General features: G+C 36.4%; 1 long non-coding RNA gene across 1 annotated transcript; it reads right to left on the bottom strand.

The window, feature by feature from the left end:
* Positions 1–8,703: 8,703 nt before the first annotated feature.
* LOC136333459 (uncharacterized) lies at positions 8,704–14,263 on the bottom strand. Its single transcript, XR_010731039.1, has 3 exons — positions 14,140–14,263; positions 12,746–12,934; positions 8,704–8,830 (listed from the first exon to the last, which is right to left on the bottom strand). It is a non-coding gene; the product is annotated as an uncharacterized lncRNA (long non-coding RNA).
* Between the last annotated feature and the right edge of the window lie 11,765 nt (positions 14,264–26,028).

The raw sequence follows: 26,028 nt of genomic DNA, 5'->3' as shown, positions 1-26,028 counted from the left end.
TTTTCTGACCCCATGGGGTTACTCTGAGGAGTAAATGATATCGTTTAGGAAGATGTTAGAAGCATATGAAAAGATCACTCAATTTCAACTGGTTTTTTTCTTAATCTATACTACTTGTGTTTAAAATTTTTCCAAATAAATTTATTTTTTTGCTTCTTTCTTCTTTTCTTCCCTTCTCTCATTTTTTGGCCTTTTTATTACTATAGTCATATTTAAATCACATAAAGAGCAAAGTTCTGTTTTGTTTATAAAGTTTCATAATCTTAAATTAGACTCCAATAAAATATTATACTATAAATATCCTAAATTAGAAAGAAGAATCAATGGCTATGTCTTTATTAGTTCGAGCTGCCATAACAAAATACCATAAACTGGGTGACTTGGAGGCTAGAAATCTGAGATCAGAACACCAGCATGGTCGGGTTCTGGCAAGAACTGTCCCTGATGTGCAGATGGCCACCTTCTTACTGTACCTTCCCATGGTGAAGAGAGATTATTAACTCTCTGGTGTCTCTTTTTATGAGGGCACTAATCCCATGACTTTATCAAAACCTTATAATTACCCCCCAAAGTCCCAACCTCCAAATACTATCACATTGGGAGTTAGGGCTTCAAAATATAAATATAGGGGAAATAAGTCAGTCCCTAGCAGACTGTCGTTTAAAAATCTGATATCTGATTTTATCAGGTTGATGGCAAGGTTTTCAATAGAACCAGTAAATTTTTATTACCAAGATTCCATATCCTAAGACCATTTTGACATTATAATTATAAATATGAATTTGATTAGCTGTATACATTATTTTAACAAAATTTTCCTTTTTTTAAAAAGTCCCTCCAGACTTTTTATCCAATTAAATGTGATGCACAATTACCTATCTGACCCAAATTCTGACCTTTTCTCTTTTTAAAAAAATCTTTCTTTGCCAGCTTTATCCTTTCTACCTATCTCCTCATCCCCACCTAGTGCTCAGCTTATCCTACTCAGCCTTAGTCAACATAGACTGAGTCTTCCTTTGGTAACTGAAAATCTTCCCTTTGACTTTAGCCTCTTATTATAACATCTCTGGTTGCTTTTGCTCGGAACTCTCAGCATTAATCTCACAAAAGCATTTTGGATTTCTTGACCAATTCTCCTTTTCACTTCCTAGAAAACAGCTTTCCCGGCACTTTCTCCGCAATTTCTTTCCGCAGTGCCTCTCACCTCGTCTTCTCTGTGTTCTCCTCCTGTTCCTGCAAACCCAAGTCCAGGCATTTCCCTGTGTCCTGTTCCCTTTCCTCCTTATTCCCCCTGCTTTAAAAAAAAAAAAATTAAATGTTTATTTTATTGAATTTAGAGAGAGAAGAAAGGAGAGAAACGGGCAGACAGAGACAACAGGAACATTGCCCTGTTCCTGTATGTGCCCTGACTGGGGATCGAACTGACAGCCTTTGGGCTTCAGCATGATACTCTAGCCAACCGAGCTATCCGGTCAGGGCTTCCCTCTGCTTTTAATGATACCAACCACTAATAAAGTTTTACTTTCACTTTTATGGAGATGACGTCCAACTCTTTTCTTACACTCTAACATTGTGACTCCCCAATTGTGTACACTTTAAGATTCAAGGCACTATCAGGAGCCTAAGCCTGGAAAAGAGTCAGGCCTGGGAAAGGGGGGCCTGTGAAGAACAGAGCAGGGAGGAGAGAAACATGAAGTTTTTGACTGATCACAGAATTCTTAAGTGATAAAGACAATTCTCTCTGACAAACTTCTTAGCTGATTCATGACCTTGCCACTCAGTTTATTTAACACTTATAACTGCTTCTTCTGATACAACAAAGCTCAGGCTCTCCCTACTTCTTTGTATCAAAATCACACTGCTGCTACTGATCCCCTCTTTCTCTTTATTTTTTTCCCTTCCTTTCCAAGTGAAAGGAGGAGAGATAGAAAGACAGACTCTATCATGTGCCCCAACCCGGATCCACCCAGCAGCCCCTGTCTGGGGCCAATGCTCTGCCCATCTGGGGCCATGCTTGCAACCAAGCTATTTTTAGCACCTGAGGCAGAGCTCCACCGAGCCATCCTCAGAGCCAGGGGGCCAATGTGCTCAAACCAATTGAACCATGACTATGGGAAGGGAGGAGAGAGAGATAGAGAAGTAGGAGGGGGAAGGGTAGAGAGACAGATGGGCTGACCCCCTTTTCCAGGTACTACTTGATGTCCCCTAAAATAATATGTGTATATTTGATCTCACCACATTTATGTTCTTCCCTACCTATCTCTATGTTTTATGTTAGTAGTTTATCTCCTTGCCAATAATTAAAGCTCAAATCTCCTCAGTTTCCCTACATTCTCCCACATTCACATATATTTCATGGTCATTGCAAGGTCTGATTTCTCCTGGAATTTCTCATGCATCCAACACGTGTATTTCATTTCTGTTTTTATTATTTTGTTTAGACTCATTTTACTTTGCCTACATTATCGCATTCTGTCCCTAAATGATGCATTTACTTTTTCCCCCATGTTTTTATGTGACAGTTGTATGATTTTTTGTTATTTTTTGACAGTTTTATGTTTTTAAGTATTGTCAATTGTTTCAGTTGCTTACTTCTGGGTAGCAAATCACTTTATAACTTAATGGCTAAAAATAACAAAGATTTAAATTTTCTAATGCCTCTGTACTTTGACTGTATTGATGTTTATTTCTGACTATCTCTCTTGCCTGCTCATTTCTGTCTCCAGTTCACCATTGTTAGCTATTCCTTTACTCATACCTTTATCCTCTTCATGGGTCTTCCTTTCCTGTCAAACAAACTCTAGGCTGTACCTTGATTTTCAAGGCCCTCTAAAAATCAGGTTAAACCTAATTTTTATGATGTATCATCTAAACATCTCTTCTAATCACCCTGCACTGGTAAAGTTAAATCACACTTACATTCTTGAATAAACTCAAATAATTACATCTTGGTGATGCAGTTACTTTCATGTGGTCAAGAGACTTCCCCACTTTTCCCACTTTTCACCCCCTCACGAAAGGCAACCCGGTTGTCAACTTCAAATGAAATCTTCCCTGTTTCTACTTACCAAAACTTTCATTGTTACACACACACAGTCACTTTTAAACTTCAGTTTCTTACTGTATTCAACTTTGTGCTATAGTTATTTGTACTCACTTCTTTTGTCCTCTAAAATATAAAGAATACCTTTATATCTAAACCAGATCTTGCCTGACCAGGCGGTGGTGCAGTGGATAGAGCATCAGATTGGGATGCAGAGGACCCAGGTTCGAGACCACGAGGTTGCCAGCTTGAGCGTGGGCTCATCTGGTTTGAGCAAAGCTCACCAGCTTGGACCCAAGGTCGCTGGATTGAGCAAGGGGTTTCTCGGTCTGCTGAAGGCCCACGGTCAAGGCACATATGAGAAAGCAATCAATGAACAACTAAGGTGTTGCAACAAAAAACTGATGATTGATGCTTCTCATCTCTCTTTGTTCCTGTCTGTCCCTATTTATCCCTCTCTCTGACTCTCTCTCTGCCTCTGTAAAATAAAATAAAATAAACCAGGATCTTATTTATATCATCCTCCATTAATATCTGTTCAAATAATATAGATTAATATTGATAAACATCTTCTGAATAAATATAAAATAAAATAATTAAATTACTATTAAAGAAAATTTTGTATTTTTATTACTATGTATTATTTAAGTGATTGACTAAAATAATTATGATACTACTAATGGTTAGAGGAAGTAGCTTTTAATTTTCTGAATGCATTTTGTTGGTTGAACGACATGATATGGGCACTGAATCCTTCTGTTTTCTAAAAACCTTCATGTTTGCGTATAAAATGGTAAACATAATTTTATTTGCATGGCTATACCTATATAGAATTAAGGGGAAAGAAAGTTTGAATAAATAAATAGCTTTTAAAAAATAAGACTTATATTGGTTAAGAGAGAGAGAGAGGAAGGGAGAGAGCAAGAGAGAGAAACACCCATTGGCTCTTGCACGTATTTGTACACTCATCGGTTGATTCTTGTGTGTGCCCTGACCAGGGATCGAACTCACTACCTTAGCATATTGAGACAACACTCTAACCAACTGAGCTACCTGGCCAGGGCAAAATAAGAGTACTTAAAAAGAACAATTAATGAAATCTTTCTGATACTTTAAAAAATAATATAATAAGCTATATGTAGGGCAACAATCTGTCTTACTACTTAAAGATGGGAAATAACATCAAAACTGATTTTATTAGTAGAGACTACAAAGTCTTTCTTATTCCGTAGTTCCACTAAAGCCTAAGAAATTTTCATTTCTATGAGGAAAATCTATATTTAAAATTTTGGTTAAAAAATGCATTATAACTTTGTTAAGAAATGCCAGTTATTTGAAGGTATTTGGGAGATACATCATCAGCAAAACTCATATCATAAAAGTCTATACTTAGTACTCTTTTTTTCTTTTTTTTTTTTCTTTTTTTTCCCATTTTTCTGAAGCTAGAAACAGGGAGAGACAGTCAGACAGGCTCCCGCATGCGCCCGACCGGGATCCACCCGGCATGCCCACCAGGGGCAACGCTCTGCCCACCAGGGGGTGATGCTCTGCCCATCCTGGGCGTCGCCATGTTGCGACCAGAGCCACTCTAGCGCCTGAGGCAGAGGCCACAGAGCCATCCCCAGCGCCCGGGCCATCTTTTCTCCAATGGAGCCTTGGCTGCGGGAGGGGAAGAGAGAGACAGAGAGGGAAAGCGCGGCGGAGGGGTGGAGAAGCAAATGGACGCTTCTCCTGTGTGCCCTGGCCGGGAATCGAACCCGGGTCCTCCGCACGCTAGGCCGACGCTCTACCGCTGAGCCAACCAGCCAGGGCCTTAGTACTTTTTTTAAAAAAGAGAAGGTGGATCATGTGATGGCATTTGTGGGTGGCCATGCTTGGGAGATGAAAGGCCTCGGTCCGCTGCAGAGGTCTTAGTATGGGCAACAGCGTATTTCCATGTGTGCTTTCTTTCAGTTGATACCCTGGTAAAGTTTCCTGTGTGCTGCTAGCACACACACCTACACCACCCACAGCAGTTTCTTGATTTGAATTAGCTATCGTGGAGCATGGGTCGTGGAAAAGTTTGATTCAATACCCAAATGTCTGAGAATGTAGTGAAACCGTAATTACCGAGTTTAAAGATTTTCATCATTATCAAAAGTTTTCACAAAGACAAAAATAAATCTATAGAACTTAAATATATGACTTTAGAGCTGTAAGTTAGAATCTCACTTTGTGATTTTGTAGATGAGGACAATGACTTGCCCAAGGTAGAATTACAAGATGAATTAGATTTTCTGACTTGTAGTCATTCAATCTGTTTCCTCTAAAGAAAACTCTCACCTTAGCATTAAGCACTTGCATGTTGTATTTAATACAGTGATATCTACTTTTTAACCCCAGATCTTTTTTCGAAAGAGCTGATTGAAAGAGCAAGAAAATGTATGTCAAATTAAAACAAGTTATAATTTGGTTACATATGATTTAGTTCTTAGAAGCCCCAAAAGAATATATATAATTTATAAGTTCTAAAATTATACATGATAAAATGAGATGAAATAGACTTGAATTGCCTCTGGAAGTTATTGGGATAAACTTCGTACTACTATGAAATGCCCTCTAAAATTTGGCAATTTGTTTTTCCTTTTATGTTATTTTCCCTAATGAGTTTATGAAGGGTGAAAAAAAGTTAGTGGAAAGGCAGAAAGGAATATCAGAAAAAGAATCGATAAAAATTATTTTCAATCTATCTCCTATGTGGCTTTGTTAAAATATCTTCAGGCCAGATGAGATGAATCATTAAATAAATTTCTATTTTAATACTAAAAAAGGAGAAATGATTTTAAACTTCATTCAGCATTACTTTAATTTGTACATGAATATCCTTACTCAAAGGAAATTTTAAGGATAGTAGAATCTGTAATTTAAATTCATTTCAGTAAGGAACTAAAGACAAAATTGAGATAATCTTGCTAATACTTTAGCTGTCCCAGTAACAATCAACAATTGTTAAGAAATTAGTGATTTTCTGGGTTATGAATATATTAGTTACCATAATGATTGACTGTTTGCAGCCCAAGTCTTTGCTGAGGAGGAAAATAATGATGATAGATAGATGATAGATAGATAGGTAATAGATGATAGATGATAGATAGATAGATAGATAGATAGATAGATAGATAGATAGATAGATGATAGATAGATAGATTGTATAGGCTAAGAATAAGAATCCAGGGTTTCAAATATAAGCACAAAAAATTTATGAGAAGTTGTAATCAGTTCTCTCACTATTTAACTTAGCTGGAATACATGCAGAGTTCTGGAACCTTACCCCAAATTGTCTGGGATAATTAGAGAGTTCTGGAAATGATATTCAGTATAAACTGGACTGAACAAAAACTAGAAAGCAGGAAGTGTCATTATAAGACATAAAAACCTGAAGACTGAGCCAGTAGAAAAGAGACAGAATATTATGGTGAAAGAATAGTTAATGAAAGGTGTAGAACAATATGAGAAAAGAATAATTAAAAACCTAGTAAAAGTAGGCCTAGAAAATAGATGAAAGTGTTTATGGTTAAGTAGCTAGGAATGTTTATTTTGTAGCCTGGTCCTTAAAGAATACTAGAGAATTAGGTCTTCCTCTCAATATCATGGCACAAATGAGAGGGAAAAAAAGATACCAGGAGAGTTCAGAGGTGTTCATGATAAAAATTTACAAGGTCTCATTCAACTAATTCACAAAACACAGTAATCCTCACATATTTTCAGCTCTATTCCCTCATCCCTGTAGCTCCACACCTACGCACACCTGCTACCACTAATTTCATTGCAGGCATCCGGAAGGGCAAATTAAATAACCAGAGCTTTTTGAAATCTCAAGACAATAAAACTGCTAAGACATGTGAAATGATACCTATACTTTGAAGCATTATAAATCTGTAATATTTGGCCCCTAAAATTGAGGAAATTACATCTTATCAATTATATCTCTGTAATCTTGATGACAGATAGGTGATAGATAGATGATTGATAGATAGATAGATAGATAGATAGATAGATAGATAGATGATATATATTAGTGCTTTAGACCTAATGTTTTTTGCCTAATCGATACTTGTCATTTTCTGAATGAAGTCCCATATCTTGAGCAAAGCAATATTTTCACCTCGCCTTCCTCTTATAGAAATATATAGGTCCATCAAAATATTTTTCTAAAGAAAAAGAATTCTCTAAATACAGTATAATTGAGAAATTCATTGTGCTTCAGGATTACGTTTGTTAAACTCAGAAGAAGAGGGGCTCTTGGCACTTGTGTATTATTGGAAATTCCCCAAATACAGACAACAAAGCTCAGTCAGTTTAATCAAATTATCAGCTTTTCCTCAGTCTGTGTTTAGTCTGTGTTTGTCTAATGTCCGGGTGCATATTTTCTACTTAAGAAAATCAATAAATCTGCTGCTTTAAAAAAGGCACATTTGAAATGCAGTATACAGTATATTACACTATCTGATCCACCAATCTGTCTGCTTCTGCCCCACAGAAGGAACAAACAAGAAATATGCCTGAGGAGCTTGCGAGACGTTTAGAAGCTGATGGAGAAAGGGGAGAAAATGATGCCAGGGAGGTGTACACACCATTCGCCTCTGATGTAGAAGTGTGGCGTGAAATGTATACCTGAAGCTTCTTACTGCTCTTTTGAATGTTTTTAAGTATCATAGACTGAACTAATTTAATCTTAGCAAAAAATTAGATAAATCTTAGGTAGAATTCTTGTAATATTCTTTCATTGACACTATTATTACTTCTCTGTTTATCTTGAGGTATGACATCTCTTCTTTTATTATTTGTTTTGTTCTGTAAATATTTGAGTTGTCAGTTTAATATATGATACTCAATTTTTCCACCTGAAGAAAACAATCATTTTCCTCCAGAAATGGTTCTTCATGTACAAGGCACTCTTCGGTTCGCTGCTGTTATCTATTTATTTGCAGCATTACTTTAAACATAAACAAGTAGAAACTAGTTGCTTATGTAAGTCATCTTAAGTATTAATACATTTGATAAATAATCTGTTTATATTTGTTCTGTAAAAATCACCTCACTAATAAAACAAATCAAAGTCCAGGCTTTTCTTAGACACAAACAGAAATATACAGAATTTTGATGGTAGGAATTTGGTTCATTTATTTCCTTGGGTTAATTCTGACTTATGAGAACTAGTGCATGTTCTTACCCAGAAGAGTGGATCTATATTAAATTAAATATGAAAGGAAATAAAGAAGAAAGACATCTTGGAGAATAAGAAAAACTTTCTCTTATTGATTGAGACATATATACTTACCAGAAAATAAACTCTATAAATAATAGATTATTAAATGTATGTTATTATGTTAGAGCTTTTGTCCTAAAGATTTACTCACCATTAATCCTTATAAATGGGCCCTGGCTGGTTGGCTCAGCGGTAGAGCATCCACGCAGAGTGTGGAAGTCCCGGGTTTCATTCCCAGTAAGAGCACACAGGAGAAATGACCATCTGCTTCTCCACCCCTTCCCATTCCCTTTCTCTCTCTTTCACTCTCTCTGTCTCTCTCTATTCCCCTCTCATAGCCATGACTGAAATGGTTCAAGCAGTTTGGCCCAGGATGCTGAGGATGGCCTCACCTGAGGCGCTGAAGTGGCTGATTTACTGAGCAATGGAGCAGTGGCCCCAGATGGGCAGAGCATCTTCCAGTAGGGGACTTGCCAGTGGATCCTGGTCGGGCACATGCAGCAGTCTGTCTCTGCCTCTCTGTCTTCTTCTGCCTCTCACTTAATAGAAAGAAAAAATCCTTAGAAATAAACTTTTCATGATACAAGTCTTTAATCTTGTAACTAGCAATGATGCTTCTGATTTAGTTGGTTTGAGTAAGGACAGTGCACTGCATTTGGTTGCTAAAGAAATTCTGTTTACTCTTTATCTTTCTGTGCTTTGTTGACAGTGAGAAGATATGGGGAAATAGTGAAATTTACATTCCAATGAATTTGTCAAATATTAATAACTGCCCAAGTAATTCACAACATTTTTATTAATGCTTGTTTATACTCACAGGGGACAATAGGGAGCAATACTGAGGAAGAAAGAGAAAGGCCACTTAAGACAGCATCTTGAATTAATTCTCAGTAAAGAGGAATTTTGATTTGCTAACTCCCTTTCCTCCACAATATTTGATAGCAAATGTTTGCTTTGTTATAAAAATGCAAAAGTCACCATCATTAACTAACTTTCTTGCTTATTTCCAATGATTCTGAGACAATATATTCCCTTTTGGTACACAACTCTCTCTGAATTGGGTTTGCTGTTTCCCCCCACTATTGTTTATGTGAAGAATTTCTAGGCAGAGTAAAAAAAAAAAAAGGTATTACTTGTGAAGAGAATCCATTTAGTGGAACAGATTAATAGGCTGACCAGTCATTAACTAAAACACAGCTGGGAAGAGGCTATAATCCCCTGATTTTCTTCACAAATGCAGTAAATATTCAAATGAAGCAGTGCACACATTTGCATATGTGTTAAACAAAAGCCCAGCTGAAGATTTGGTTTAAAAGCTCTGTTAATGTTTCTCTCTTTTCTACTGATAATTCCTCTACCTGAAGAGTTTGTATTTCACAAATGTCCCCATACTTCTCCCAAAATAGATGTTCCTTTTACTTCAAGAATTATCTTAGAAAACTCTTCAGCTGACTTCCATTAGTTTCTTCATCGAACCCCATTTTTAGCAGGAATAAAAGCCAGCTATCAGGTTAAGTCTATTTCCTCTTCTATAGATATTTTAAATTTGAGTATCTTTGATGTGTACTATGGTGTTGCCACTCTGTGTTCTGCTAATTTGTAAACAGCACTGATTTTTGAACTGTAGAGAAGGAAGTACTTAAGAAATAAAACTCTGAGGCTTGACCATAATACAACTAATTTGTTAACCCCATGGGCTTTAGGAAGCAGATTCAGACGAGCTTCCTAAATTCTTTCCTCTGTCCTCTGAGAGTTCAAGAAAGTGATGTAACATAGGCTATTTGTTCGGTTAATTATTCCTCAGAATGAGCCTCTATATTGTTACAAACTCCCCATTCTGCCTTTTCTTTCCCTCTCCTGTTCTTATTCCATGACTGTAATTTCTAAAGTCACATTCTAGGGCACACCTGACCTTAGGGTCTTCTGGGTTGCTTATCCTGAAGTGGTGTGAATCCCTCCCAAGGTGAAGAAATATAATTAGAAGAAAAAGAGATCATTCAGTAAGGAGCCCAAGGTAGGACACAAGGGGTTACTTTGTAAGGGAAAAGCTAGACTGCAATAAAAAAAATAAGTGATTTCTGAAAAGAAAAAGAGAACTCTGTAGTTAAAGAAAGAAGCATATGAAAGATCAGCAAGGTAAGTTGACTTTCACTTGTTTTCAACACTGTTACTCTAGAAGTTTTGTCCCACCTCCCTTTCCCAGTGGAGACAGAAAAATAAGGCTGCAGCTAAAACCCCAGGGGTTCCTATGTTAAAGTGAATTTATGCTTTCTTTTCTAGTTGTAGGCAGTTGACTGTAATTATTATACATATATATGAAGACATACATAATGATATATACATATATTTAATATAATCTATATATACATTTATATTTGTACACTATATATAAATATGTTTGCATACATTTAAGAAATCTTATTGACTCTCAGCAAAGAGAGGCATTTAGATTTTAAATCTGTGAACTTTATAAGGTAGTAAGTTAGTTCTAAAAACACTAAATCAAACTTTGGGCCTTTAATATTATATTTTTAACTAAGTAACAGAGAAATTATTTTTGCCAACATGTACTTAAATGCATGCGAGGAATCCTATTAGTAATTTGTTAGTTTTTTTTCTATTCAACATCCTGACGTGTTTTAACTCTGCTATGCTTAGGAGCAAGTGTAAACAATAAGGCTTTCCACAGTTGTGATAATAAAAGATTTTTTTTCCTTCTCCATCACATTTACAAAGCATACTTTCAGGGAGAAAGTCACTATGATATAAATGATAGTGCTCTGTATTTTTAACAAAACTATGTGAACATATTCTGTATTATTCTTTTTTTACAAGTAATTTTTTTTTTCCCTGAAGAAAATAAAAGCTTTAAAACCAGGAGGGTAGTTTGAACATATGCTCTAGCTGATATTATCAAATACAAAAGGGCACTTCTAAGAATCATGTTGTACAGTGTATCTATGAACATTACAGGGTGACAAAGTGCGATACAAGTAGGTTTACAGCTGTGAGTATGTGAAACAGTTAATTTGTACTATTCTTTATTAATTATTGCATTGTTTTCCATGCGAACAACTATTAACCTAGTTTTGACCCACTCTATATTTTGAAAAGGCTTCAAAGCTTCCTAATGCATATGAAACATGGCAAAATAACAGTTGGGAATACTCTGGGTTTTATTTTTCACTTATTTCATTAACAGGTTGTTAAATTTAATTTCTATTCAAGTCACATTGGAGAAGACATGGAGTTACCTTATTTTAACACACTAAGGCTTAACACAGTGAATTTCTCAGAGAAAGACCTGTTGAATTTAAATACAGCTTCTTTTTGTTTATTTGCTTGCTATTACATTTAAACTTTTCATAAACCGTGGTACACACGCACCCATTTTGTTTTATTATCCTCAAGCTTCTGAAAGTGTATCTAAAAGTTTCTAGTAAAATCCATTCACACATTTATCCACAGCCCCTTTACTGTAGTTCCTCCATAAATTAAGTAATATTGGGATGATCCCTTAGGAAAAATAAAAATATCATTCCCCATTTGTATAGGAGGTGGAACTCATTTTTAAAATAACTTTCGAAAGAATTCTCTCTTTTAATTTTCATGCATTACTTTCTGTTGTTATTAGTATTAGAATCATTATATTCAGCACAAAAGTTGTTTTATAATCACATTTTTCCTATATTTTCTTTACGTCATTGTGAAGCTTCCAAGTCACAAGAAATCGGGGTGTTACATATTGGCGTTAGAGCTTCCTAATCAGATGTAGTTTAAAGATTCTGGAACTCATGCAATTACTCATAAGCTCTGAAGTAACAAAACTAACAGGGAGTTAGCATTTCAGTCCTCGTGGCAGGAAGGTTTTTATCAACTGTTCTGTCTGAGCAAACGCAGTGTGTTCTGCAGTCCAGTCTGAGGGCACGGCTGCCCCAGAATTGGAGTAGTTGTGGATATTTTGGGATGCTTTCATTAGAAGGCATAGAGTACAGTTAAGAAACAGGCTTGGGGCGCCAGCATATGATTATGGCAAGACGGGCTGACCACTGGGAAATTGCTGAGCTAACAGGCCGGGTGTCAGGCTGACCTCCCCTGGGGCCAAGTCCACAGAGAGCCACCACCCAGCACACCTTCTGAGGGGTAATCTGAAGCACTCAGTGTTTGTTCTAAATAAATACTCATCCGAGCAACAGATATTTTTGTAAGACAAAAGTATTGTCCTTTTTCAAAGGTTCTGTTTATGACTCGTCTTGCCTTTCTATTTTTAAAGGTGCTTGTATCCAAAAAAGTATCCCTTATATTTACTTTAGAATGATCCAGCATCCTTTCTGCCTGCTCCATTGGTGGCGGTGGGTGGTGGGTGTGTGTGTTGGCAGGGGATTGGTGAAGGGGGTTACAGAGGAGCACTAACCACAATGCAAGAATCACACACTTAGCTGGCTACAACTTACCCAGAGCTTGTTCAGAGAACCATTATGTAAAGCAGGTATTTTTTAGACTTCTATTTAATGACAGTTAATGCTTCAGGATAAAATCTTTCCAATTTCAATTTGTGGTTAACAAAATATTTTTTTCTTGTGTTTCTTGCATCTTTTAGCACCCAAGCTTGATGGTTTATTTTTCTCTTGATTTTCAAGCAGCTTATTTATACAAAGCATGCAAAAGAATTAAAATGAGAAAGAATTTAGAGAAGGTGTCACTTGATAACCATGACAACTCAGAAGGCAATAAGAAGAAATTTGGAATCTAATATTTGTTTTATGAGAAACAGAAAACCTGGCAATTGAAGCAACAGTCTTCTGTTACCTGGCATGATTAGAGCATGGTTAAAATAGAATAAATCTGAAGAAAATGAAAAAATGTTAATTTGATAACTTGGAAAGGAAAAAATACATAATAAAAATCCACTATTGTCACTATCATCTCACAACATTTCACAGAGTCTTTCTATTTAAAAACACAATACCTACTGAGGCCCTAATGCTCGTCCATTCCGCACCCGCACTTCCTCCCCCACTTCCCTAATGCCCGTCCACTCTGTACCCCTACTTCCTCCCCCACTTCCCTAATGCCTGTCCACTCCGTACCCTACTTCCTCCCCCACTTCCCTAGTGCCTGTCCACTCTGTACCCCTACTTCCTCCCCCACTTCCCTAATGCCTGTCCACTCTGTACCCCTACTTCCTCCCCCACTTCCCTAATGCCTGTCCACTCTGTACCCCTACTTCCTCCCCCACTTCCCTAATGCCTGTCCACTCTGTACCCCTACTTCCTCCCCCACTTCCCTAATGCCCGTCCACTCTGTACCCCTACTTCCTCCCCCACTTCCCTAATGCCCGTCCACTCTGTACCCCTACTTCCTCCCCCACTTCCCTAATGCCCGTCCATTCCACACCCGCACTTCCTCCCCCACTTCCCTAATGCCTGTCCACTCTGTACCCCCACTTCCTCCCCCACTTCCAGCGCACTGGAAACCCTCTTTAATGAGGTTTGCATTGGGCAATAGTGTGTATGTTTTCTTAAATCACAGGAAAAAATGAAATAAGCAAGATAAATTAATTATGATAGACTAAAACAAATCATGCTAAAGTATTGACTCTTAGGGTTTCAAGGATTTCAATTTAATTCAGCATGATTTAAATAAACCTGTTGAGTTTTTGTGAATCAAAATTTGTATGTCAAGTTTGGATGCTACAACGGGCAAAAGATGTATTATATATCAAAAGAGAGACAAAATTCAGATTGGAAGTGACTATCAAGTTTCTGCTTAAAAGGCAACAGTTCAAAATAAAGGAAAATTAGTTTCTACAGAGAAGGAAATGTGTAAAGTATCAGATCTTACTTACTTTATGGTTTATCTTCAGTTGTAGGCATTTCGTGTGCATGTGCATGTGTGTGTTCATGCACGCACTTTCCCTGACCATACATTTGACTCTTCTCTAATATATTTCCTCTTTGATTGTTTTTTTTCTTTCCTTTTTAGATAAATATATCTTAAGGTCTTCTTCAGCAATTCCAGGCCATCTGTCCTTGAGTACTAAATAAGTATTCGTGGACACATGGCTTCCCCCTCCAGACTGACGGAGGCTCTTTAGGACAGCTAAGAGAGATGACCCAACAGCAGTGGTAAAGACGACTAAAAATATTTAGAGAAAAAAATAAGACTCACCAACTTTCTCTTTACTTCACTCCCCATTTTTTCTTAAGTTTATTTTATGATTTACCATTGGAATCTGCCCTAACAGAATGCATTTGCATAATTACCTGCCAAATTAGATATAAGCTTATTTTTTAAAGGTAAAGAATTCTTGTATCAGAAGAAATAAATTAAAAAAAACACAAAACCCTTTAACTTCCTTTTAAGCCAGGGTTGCTTATATTCCCATGTAGTACAATTGGAAAATATTTAAAAGCCAAAAAGGTGAGTATGTAAAAAAGCATTTGAAATTTCCACTTCTGTAGAAGCTACTGGATGGTTGGTAGATATCTATTTTTAGTAGTTTAATAAGGTTGCACCCAAAGAACAGAAATGCTTTCAAATAACTTACTTAAATTGTAAGGCATTAAGGAAACACATTTTTAAAAGAAACAGTCAATGTATTGAAATTCTACATAAAGACTGACTCTTATTCCTTTCTAGTTGACCAATACTTTGATTTTTGCATGTAGAAAATTGACTCATTTTATTCTCAAGCACTACTAGTTTCTTATATAAGTTTGTAAGTTTATTAAAGCATTTTATCTAATGAAAAATATTTCAATTGGATGTAAATTATCACTTTATATTTTCACAACAGATGCTGTGCAAATTACATGAACTTATATGAATTTCTGAGCTACTCATAAGTATTCAGAAAACTGCTAAAACCTGTTAACTGAATAGAAGATAAGATATTTCTATCCTCTTTATGGACTAAACCCTGCTTATGTAAAAAATCATTGGGCATTCTTTCCCCTGAAACTTAAGTAATTATGTATAAACAAGTGCTTCTTCATTCTTATATCTATGCTATATATGCTTACACCTATACTAAGTATAGTCCAAAATGATGTTTTCTAGAATTTAGATTACAAAATGACTGAACACTACCTGTCATATACTTTAAGTTAAAAGAAAAAACTTTGCTCAAAATTGCTATTATCTACAGACAATAAAATTTTTCCTTAGGATGCTTTTGGTTTATCTCTAGTTATTAGTATTTAATTTTCTAAAAAAAATCTGTTTCTTTAAAAAGCCTATGCTAAAACACTTTTGCATGTTTTTTTAAAGAAATTAGTAATATTTTAAATGGTCCTTAAATTATGATGGCACAAACAGAGCAGCCGTCTGGGGGATTCAACAGAACGAAAGTCAGACATCCGAGAAATATTCATCTCCTCTATTTGACACACAAAATTTCCAGTTTTACAAACCTTCTTTTAAAAATGTATATTGTATATGCTATTAAAACTGGACTTTGGGGGGGTGCCTGTGTGTGCGTGTAGGGGGGAGAGGCGATGAGGTGCGAAAGAAGGAACTGAATTTAGGTGGTGATGAATTTCATTAAGCAGTACGTGTTCATCAGTGTGTGTCTTACAGTGTTCAGTGTTTTTTATAGAATGTTTCCCCCTTAAAAAAAAACAAAAACCAGTGGGTGTTCAGCGGGTTCTTTTGTTGTTCAATCTGTTAATTAAAATTTTGCAACAAATCTTAAATGAGGAACAAAGTATGGTAGAAAGGTCTTACATTAAAATTTAGAAAATATAAATGTCAAATCAAATTCAGAATTATAAACATGAGTGGAAAAATACCAAAAGATTTTATATGTTTGAAAAGAAAAAGCACAGCACCCTCTCAGAAACATAAAGCTAGAATGAGAGACACATCGGGATCTGATTTGAAATGGAAAGAGGACAAAAGCAGCAGATCAGAGAGTAGATAATATGGCCATGTATTTACGGTCTCCTTTTCTAATTCAGAGTTCTCCAAATCCTGGATGACTGGGCAGAGATCAAGGAGCTGCTTCACCTCTAATATACCAAATCATAGAAAAAAAAGGAAGAAAAGAGGTTAGAAAAAGAGACAAAGGAGTAGAAACATCTGGCTCTCAGGCTGATGATTAGTCCAACCTTCCGTAAATATGACCTAAGCTTCAAGCTACCAGTGTAAAGCATTTCTTATATGTTTTGGGGCCCCATTAATAATTTTTTTCAGTAATTTTTTTCAGTTTACTTTGTCAAATTCTTGATGGATATCAATGAATGAATAATTTGAACCTTACACCTTCTGTAAATTTTAAGTTAATTTTACTGAACGAATATAATTGGGCAACTACTTATAGATAATCCATTTAAAAATAATTCATATTACAATGAAACAGCAATTGCATTCTCTGGGAAGAATACATAAAGCATAATGGAATAGTAAAGACATTCAAGTCAAAAGACCTAAATTATAAATTTTTATTTCGTTTATTACCAGGTATTTGGTCCTAGGCAAATTACCTACCTCCCTGAGCCTTCACTTTCTCCTCTGTAATCAGGACATAATAATTGCTTCATCATGAACTAATTATGAATATCAAGTATAATAATAAATGTAAAGTGTCCAAAAACTGTTTGTGCTCATAATGGGTGTTTATAAAAAGTAAAGTGCCTCTCCTCTGCTCACCTTGATCTGGTATGGTCAGTTTAATCACCAAAACAGTGATTGCTCAGAAATTTTCTGGAACAATTAGAAATTCTTTGGGATATTTTTAGTATTGACATCAACAGTCTTCTTTATAAAGCCTATGATCAATGCAAAGTGGATTTTCATATTTAAAAGACATATCTGGGTAACTCTGGCAGGGGAGTTTTCTTTTAAAAATCCCCTACTGAGAGCTATAACTTCCATGAGTTCTACTAAAAGAGGTAATAATGTTATTGTTTTATTAACAAGTTCTCCTAATTCATGTATATACAATCTCACAATATGAGTATGAAATGTGATCCACACAAATAATACTTAGAATTGTGATATTATCACAGTCAAATAAATTTTATAATGATAAGATTTAGGTAAAAGGAAGATTTTCATTATTTTACAAAATAATTACCAGACTTCTCTCTCAATATTTGATAATAAAAATGAATTTAAATGGATTTAAATTGAGACACTTAACCATTTTAATAGTGAATAAATAATAAATCATCTAAATGAAGCAGTTTTGAAATTAATATCTTTAATTGGGGCATATTAGTTAATTTCTACATAGTTATTTTTAACTTATGCTATAATGCATGTTTGTTACCTTTAAAATTGGGTACAAATAATGCAGATGGAAGTGACAACTAGCAGATCTTGTATAAAACACTACTTTACAGAAAAATTGATATTCTGCAAATGAGAAAAATAACTTTAAAAAATTACATACACTATAATGCTTCATAAAATGTTAATACTTCCTTTCCGTGGCTTGAAAAAAAGAATACGCTTCTGGTCAATAATATATAGAGTATATTTTGTCTCTCTTTAGATTTTTCTGAAAGTCATAATGGCCATCCTCTAAGTAAGTCTGTAAGTGTAGAGTTTTACTACAGTCATTTTGGAGAAAGTATAACTAAATATAATGGTGTTGTTTATTATAATTTAAAAATTGATAAAGTTCCATTTTAAACTGATTAAAGTTTTAACTTTAAACACATGAACATGTATGTACACACACATTCTCCTCATTTTTTAGCTTTTAACTATGCTCACAAAAGCACCACTCAAGCTGGGTTCTGGGCTGATCTCAGAAATAAATAGAGAAGCATAGTAGGGCTGCTCCGAAGTTAAATGAGTTCTATTCTATCTGTCTAAATATTTTTTGGAGCCTAGAAATGCCTAATGGAACTAACACCAGTTAAGAAAAATTTCATAAGGCCAAGCTCAAACTTTGCTTTCCACATATAGCAGAAATAGTTTAAATAATTGTGGGAACAGAAACACAAATACTTTGCCAGAATCTGGTGTGTAAAGTAGTAATAATCCCTCCCCTTGCTGTTAGACAGAATGCCACTTAAGGAAAGGGGAACGGGCCTGCAGAGAAAGAGGGCTGTGGAGAGTGTGACAGGAAAGGCCAATAGAAAGGAAAATGGAAGGAGTCTGGCTGACAAGGAATATTATTTTATAAAACTCTGGTTTGATTGATAAGACAACAAGGTAAAGAAATTGTTTGTGGTTAGTTCAGGCAATAAAACAGTCCATCTGGATTGGCCTAGGTGAAGTTTCTGTCCAAAGAACATAGTTTGACCATTAATTCATAATTCTGCACTCTAGATAGGACAGAAACAGTTGATCTTATTTTGGAGAAGAGAATCGAAGCACTATCTTCATATAAGCCTCTGATTCTGCAAAAAAAAAAAAAAAAGAATGGTGTTCTTCCCCCCACCCCGCCCCATATGTGTATGTGTGCATGTATGTATATATCTGATTGAACTTAAATTTACACAATGTTACATGCCAAATGTATTTCCATAAATAATGATATTCTTTAAATTTCTACAAATCACACTATGGTTTAGTCCGGATAGGTAGGTAATACTGAGATAACAGCTCCGAAATTGCAGTAGACTAAACCATGAAAGTGTAATTTCTTGCTCATATTACATGTTCTGCTCCACAACATCTCACTCCAGGCTGCTGATACTTCTGTCACCTGGAAGGTGCTGCTCATCTCGGCAATAGAAAGGAAAAACAGCAAATTAAACTTTTCTTTCAGAGGTTTCATCTTGACTGACACCTGTCACTTCTCACAATTTATTAACCGAAGCAAGTCATGAGGACATAAAATGTTTTTCAAGTCATGAGGACCAAGAAATGTAATTTAACCATGTGACCAAAAGAAAAGATACTAGCGGCCAGTCACAAGAGACAAACCAACTGGTGGGAAGGCTAGGTGGACAATTTTGTCTATTTTCATTGTTTATAAAACCTTTCATTGAAATTATGTGAAAACCCACATTGATTGATGTGTTCAAAATTAGTGAACAGGGCCCTGGCTGGTTGGCTCAACAGTAGAGCGTCAACCTGGTGTGTGGAAGTCCTGGGTTTCATTCCCCATCAGGGCACACAGTTGAAGCGCCCATCTGCTTCTCCACCCTTCCCCCTCTCCTTTCTCTCTACTTCTCTCTTTCCCTCTCACAGCCAAGGCTCCATGGGAGAAAAATTGGCAACGACACTGGGAATGGCTCCTCGGCCTCCGCCTCAGGTGTTAGAATGGCTCAGGTTGCAGCAGAGCAACACCCCTGATGGGCAGAGTATCGCCCCCTGGTGGGCGTGCTGAGTGGATCCCAGTTGGGTGCAGGCAGGAGTCTGATGCCGCCCCCATTTCTCACTTCAGAAAAATATAAATAAATAAATAAATAAATGAAAAATATTAGTGAACAGTTTTCATTCGTTATTTCTTTTCAGACAAGAATAACCTCCTACCTGACCGAGCAGTGGCACAGTGGATAGAGCATTGGACTGGGATGCGGAGACCCAGGTTCGAGACCTTGAGGTTGCCAGCTTGAGTGCGGGCTCATCTGGTTTGAGCAAAGTTCACCAGCTTGGACTCAAGGTCGCTGGCTCCAGCAAGGGGTTACTTGGTCTGCTGAAGGCACATGAGAGAGCAATCAATGAACTACTAAGATATTGCAATGAAAAATTGATTATTGATGTTTCTCATCTCTCTCTGTTCCTGTCTGTCTGTCTCTATCTATCCCTCTCTCTGATTTTCTCTCTGTCTCTGTAAAAAAAAAAAAAAAAAAAAGAAAAGAAAAGAATAGTCCCCTACTCAGAGATCCACTTCTCTGAAATGTTTTCTTTTTTTTTTTTTCACACAAAACAACAGCCCCTAGAGAATTGCCGGACTTATAAAAATGACATTATTATACTAACTATCCTAGAGATTCAGTATATGAGTCTCAGTATGCTCCATAGCAGTTGTATGCATACCATCTCCTCAGTTTATTTTATATGCTCTCCTTCTGTCTGTCTGTAGTGAATGTCAGGGCTCCTGCTTTATCCAAAATTGTCCTTAGATTGACATCGCCACTATGGCTCCAGTTGTTATTGCTGTGCTGTTGCCAAGGCAGCCAAAATATAGACCTGGCTTCAAAGTAGTAACTGGGTATGTAAGAGGGTAGTCACTTCTACTCTCATGAATGCAGCTGCTCTGAATGTGACAAATACCATTATCATCATGGGTCTTATTACCTCAAACCACAAGGTGCTATCTGAACAAATGCTCGGTTTTAACTGTCAGATTCTTGAATGTGTCACATTTTTCTTTGGATCTTTAGGTTATTATAACAGCTGTTTGTAAACATTGTAAAGCCCACATTAGGTACAGAATGGGTAGGAATATTTTGGCCCCAAATGTCTGTCCTCTGAACCACCATAAGGAATGCAGCATGTCTGCGGACACCTAAAGCAATAGATTTAAATAGCAACCAGGATCAACTTCCAGTTGAATAAGTCAATAGGCATTTTCAGTTTCTGACTGCATCTGGGTCAGTTTTCTTTCGTCAGCTGGTCTGAGAAGGGTGTTCAGACCTTACATGGATAAAGGGTAGCAAATAGGTATTTCCAACTGTGTCTGAGCAATGTTTTCAACTTAGAGTCTAATATATCTTCTTTGATAGTTAAAGTTATCAGTGCTTGCTGAATAGCAATCCTTTTCTTTAAAAACAGGGACATAAGAAACCTTAGAATTTCATGCTCTGGTCACTTTCATTCTGAAAATACCCCCATGCTATTTTATGTAGTGGTAATGAGTTAGATATTTCTAGCGCTTGCTTGGGTAAGCAGTCATGAGGGCTGTTGTAATAAATAAATAGTAAGAGCATATTACTCTGATAACAGCAATTTTCATTGAAGAATGTGAATGTGCCGTGCAATAGAGTGATACAGAATCCTTAGAAAGGCTTTTATTAGCAGATATGTAATGCAATTTTAAAATGGAACAGTAAGGCAGAGTGCAGAAAAAAATCTCTGACATTATGTTTCTAGTATCAGTTGTAATTTTGGACACTTAGGCTCTCAACTCAAGCAGTTGAGAAACTAAGAAAAAATCCCATAAGGAAATGCATTTATATTGCATTGAATCTTTTACATGTGTTTATTTTTTATTTTATTTTATTTATTCATTTTAGAAAGGATAGAGAGAGAGAGAAACAGAGAGAGAGAAGGGGGAGGAGCAGGAAGCATCAACTCCCATATGTGCCTTGACCAGGCAAGCCCAGGGTTTCGAACCAGCAACCTCAGCATTTCCAGGTCGACACTTTATCCACTGCGCCACCACAGGTCAGGCTGCATTGAATCTTTTAAGAAATTTTTTTCTTTGGGATTTCTAGATTTTGTTGATACTACATAGCTGCCAACAAATTGTATTGGGCAGTCACTTTCGAAAGTACACAAATGATATATATCCAGTCGAAATATTACTTAGGATTAAAAATAAGATTCTCACAATACTAGCTGTATTCTTTAATTTACTCTTCACAGAATTATTAGATATATTGTAAGCATGACACCAAAAAGTGATGTTTTCCAACAAACTCACTTAAACACAGTAAACTGTCTATTATCATCAACCTATCTACCTACCTACCTACATATCATCTATTTTATACATAACTATACCTATCTATCTATCTAAAGGGCAATAAAGTAAGTATAGAAAGACTTATTTATAAAATAAGCACTTTCTTTAAAAATTAGCCATTTTATTAAACATATATTTGGGTTATAAATTAGGATGGAATGCATAAATACTAGTGTAAGGTAACTTAGGTGCATATTGACTGACAAGACAACATCAGACCAAGTTTTAAATTTACTATGGATAACCAAGAATTGACTGAACATAGGAAGTATGATTTCATTTTAAAAGAGTAGGCAAATTTTTTTATGTTATTTGTTTATTTTATTTTACTTTTTTAAAGATTTTATTTATTCAGTGAGGAAGAGAGAGGGGGGGGAAGAAAGAGAAGGGGGGAGAGCAGGAAGCATCAACTCCCATATGTGCCTTGACCAGGCAAGCCCAGGGTTTCGAACTGGCAACTTCAATGTTCTAGGTCGACTCCTTATCCACTGCAGCACCACAGGTCAGGCAAGTGGGCAATCTTTTAACGTTTTCATTTTATGTGGTGTTTGAAAAATTTAGATTTGTTCTAGTCTTCACACACACACACACACACACACACACACACACACACACACGGAGAACCTCAAAAAAAAAAAAAACCCAGGCAAAGTTGTGTTCCACTCTTACAGTGATAATGTTTATAAAGTTTCTCATCTTCTTCATATTGCCTTCCTTAAAAGAAAGATGTAACCACTTGTGTGTACATCCTGAATTACATTGTGAAATCAAAATGAAAATGGAGGTTAGAAATAGTGCTTAAGATCTCTTGTGTTTTTTCATATATTTTTTTAGATTTTACTGCCATTCCAAAGCCTCCAGGAGCCCACAGTTTTGTGTCCCTGGAATACAGGATTTTTAGGAAGTACCCAATGTATAAATTTTTCTCTCATTTATTAAGTGTTTAGACGAGAGTTATGAATACTGTGGACTACAATGTGATAAGGATATCAATATAGTAAACATCTTATATAATACATAGGCAAATATCCATCCTATCAAGGGATATTTTTCAGAAAATTTTCTATAAAATTAATGTTATAAATGGTAGTTATGTATATTATTTTATATTTCATACCCCTGCTCTCCTCCTGGCTTTCTCTTTTCCTGTTTAGAAATGTCAGTCTTCTACAACAACTGATCACAGCTTTGTTAATAGGAAAAATCAGAGTATTATTTCCCACAATGTTATGAAAGTGAGAGTGAATGGTTTAAACTCCCAAAGGTTGAGAGTGGTTAGAATAGTTCCTACTCAGATAAATTACAAATTTGCAGAAACTTAACATAATTAGCTGAAGTAAAAAATGTTCAGGTAACATGTAAGGATTTATTTTTCAGCCAATGCATGGGCACATCACACCAGTCATTTGGGCACCTTTTTTTATTATTAACTTTTTACATCATAGAATCTCTTAAAAATCCCATTCATTTTCAATGTAGTTCCCATTTTAGAAGCTGCAAAGCACTGGTATGTGGAAAAAGTGTGACAGGAAAGAAGGTATTGTGGTCATTGATTTGGGGTAAGTAAGAGACCCTAAGTATTTGCATTCAACAAGGGACTTTCAGGGAATTGCATCTTACCTGGAACTGTGAGCCATTTCAGGCTCTGTGGAAGGCTCTTGAGAAAATACAGAAGTCCCCCAAATCACAATGAACCTCACCCATAACACCTTTTACTTGCTTTTACCTGTAACTCAAATATTCCTTTTGCTAGTTTCTAAGTGAAATAGATGGTTAAAAATAAGCCTAGCTTTCTAGCCATGGCCCTATTGCTCACTAACCCTGTGTTCTTGGGAAAACATTTATCTCTGTGAGTCTCAGTTCTCTCATGAATCAAATAGTATTGTGATTCTAGCTGTGCCTTAAAAAGCTGCTGGTGGAGATACCACCAGTTATTAGATGCTAACATGGTTAGACAAAGTTAGGGGCATTGTGCCAATTTTTACCTTTTTAAATTATCAAATACTATAAGATGAAACAAATAATTATCAAATATTATAAGATGAAACAAATAGTTGCCTTAAAATATTTTCTCTTGTCTATATTAGAACTAATTTCTTACAGGGATCAAGATCAAGATTTAGGGAAGTTAAGTGTCATTACTTTCTTGACACTAAAATTAATATGCAGTTTTGATTTTATGAAGCAGTTATTGGGATGCCTTTATACAATTACTTGCTATTTGCCTTTCGGAATTCTAGAGAACTTAATATACTTCTCAGAATTAATCAACACCTGAGACAAAGTAGTTTTTTTTTTCACCTTTGTATATTTGTTTTGTTTCCTTTTATATTTAGATTACAAGTATTATTCTACGTAAGGGCTTAAAGCTATTTGAACATACATAATAAGCTAAAATAAACTAAAATAAAATAAATCATCTAAAATTAAAAATAAAGTTTTAATTTTATATTATAGAAAGCATTTATTAGAGTGCATAGTTTTATTTTTAAAGACAAGTAACAGCCTTTGGTAACTTGAAGAAGTAATTGAGAAAATATTACAGAGGATTGAGTTCTGTATAACCAGACTGAAATGGAGACAACGAAGAGTGTAGGTCAATCATTTTAATTTATCTTTTTCTTCATTCAAAGAGCTGTTGAAAGAAAATATAGACAGAACTGAGTATAGTAGATCATTTTTAACTAAAAGATTAAATTTACCTTTAATAGTTTTGGAGCGGTGATGTCAGAGAAATGGCACCGTGAAGAGAACGACAGACAAATCTCCCCAAAATTTCAAAAAGTTCATCAACCAGAGACAGAAAAATCTATCCTTGGAACGTCTGGGAGTCTCACATACTGAAAACAGAGGTATGATCAAGTGAAAAATTGACTAAATATAATCAACCCAGAAGGAAATAAGACGGAGAAAGGTACACTGCCTTCCTCACTAACCTGAGCAAAGGCTGCTTTCACTTGGAACTGAGAGTTGGGGAGGGGGCTAAGGGTGTGGAGGAGGCTAGGCTGTGGCACGGACATTCATTCAAGTTGAGAAAATAGTGTGCCTGAGGTGAATCAGGTCACGTGAGCAACCACCCACACCGAGAGCAACAGCTAGCACCAGCGCGCGGGGAGTGTGCCAACACGAACATCCCTACACCCGAGTTTTTATGGGCGGGTGGGGTGCCTCTCCCAGCTATTCAAGGTAACAATCAAGAGTAAGGAGGAGGGGTGCATGGACAGCTTGCAGTCCTGCCTGGAGCAGATCGGCACATCCAATCGCTGAAATTAGCTTAACCCACAGCCTGCTCACCTCCCAACTGACCTACGCGGCTCTAATTGACAATATCTCTCTCAGTTCAGCTATCTAAGGCAAGAGACGTGATATTTTTTAGTGCCTCTTGCTAAAGGGGTGGGGGCAACTTCTGATTGGCAGAGCTTTCATACTCAGGGATATATGCTAAAAAGAGGGACTTGGCAGTATTAAGGCCTCCTGTACTTCAGGCAGTGACTAGGGCATCTTCTTCCCAGCCAAAACAGGTTACAAAGTGTGGAAAGCCTGGGGAGAGTGGTCCCACAGAGTGCTAGGTGTGCTGAACAGGCCTGGAGGCTCATAGAAAGTCACGTTGAGAGCAACTGGCTCCCAGCCCCACCTGATTACACTGGTGGCTCTGACTGACAGAGCCTTACCCAGAGCCCTGCGTTGAGTGGGGATAGAGTGGGGATTTCCCAGCTCTTTGAGCCTCTTACTCCCCAGGCAGAAGCAGCGGCAGCCTCATAGCTGGATTATCATGCTGCTAATTCAGGAAGGAGAAAATAGGAGAGAGGCTCTGGGAAAATGGACTCTCTCATTGTCGGAGCCTGCAAATGCTAACAAGCCCGAACTACCAATGAGACTGAAGCCTAATATATGACATCACCATAGAGACTTATCAACTGCAAATCTCTACCTATGCGTGCCACAAGGGTAGAGCCTGGGGTACAGAGTCATTGACCAGGAAGAGGAAGAGGAAAAAAAAAGGAGGAAGTTAACATCTCAAAATCAAGAAAAATTTACAGACTTTATAACTTCTTCCACTGTTTTTTGTTGTTGTTTCTTTCATCTTCTGGCCTTTATTATTATTATTTCTTTTTCCTCCACCTTGGTCCTTTTATTCCCTGC

The sequence above is a fragment of the Saccopteryx bilineata genome, chromosome 4, assembly GCF_036850765.1.
Source record: "Saccopteryx bilineata isolate mSacBil1 chromosome 4, mSacBil1_pri_phased_curated, whole genome shotgun sequence".
In the NCBI taxonomy this organism is placed as follows: Eukaryota; Metazoa; Chordata; class Mammalia; order Chiroptera; family Emballonuridae; genus Saccopteryx; species Saccopteryx bilineata.
The sequence above is the reverse complement of the archived record's forward strand: the minus strand, read 5'-3'. Positions and strand labels throughout refer to the sequence as shown.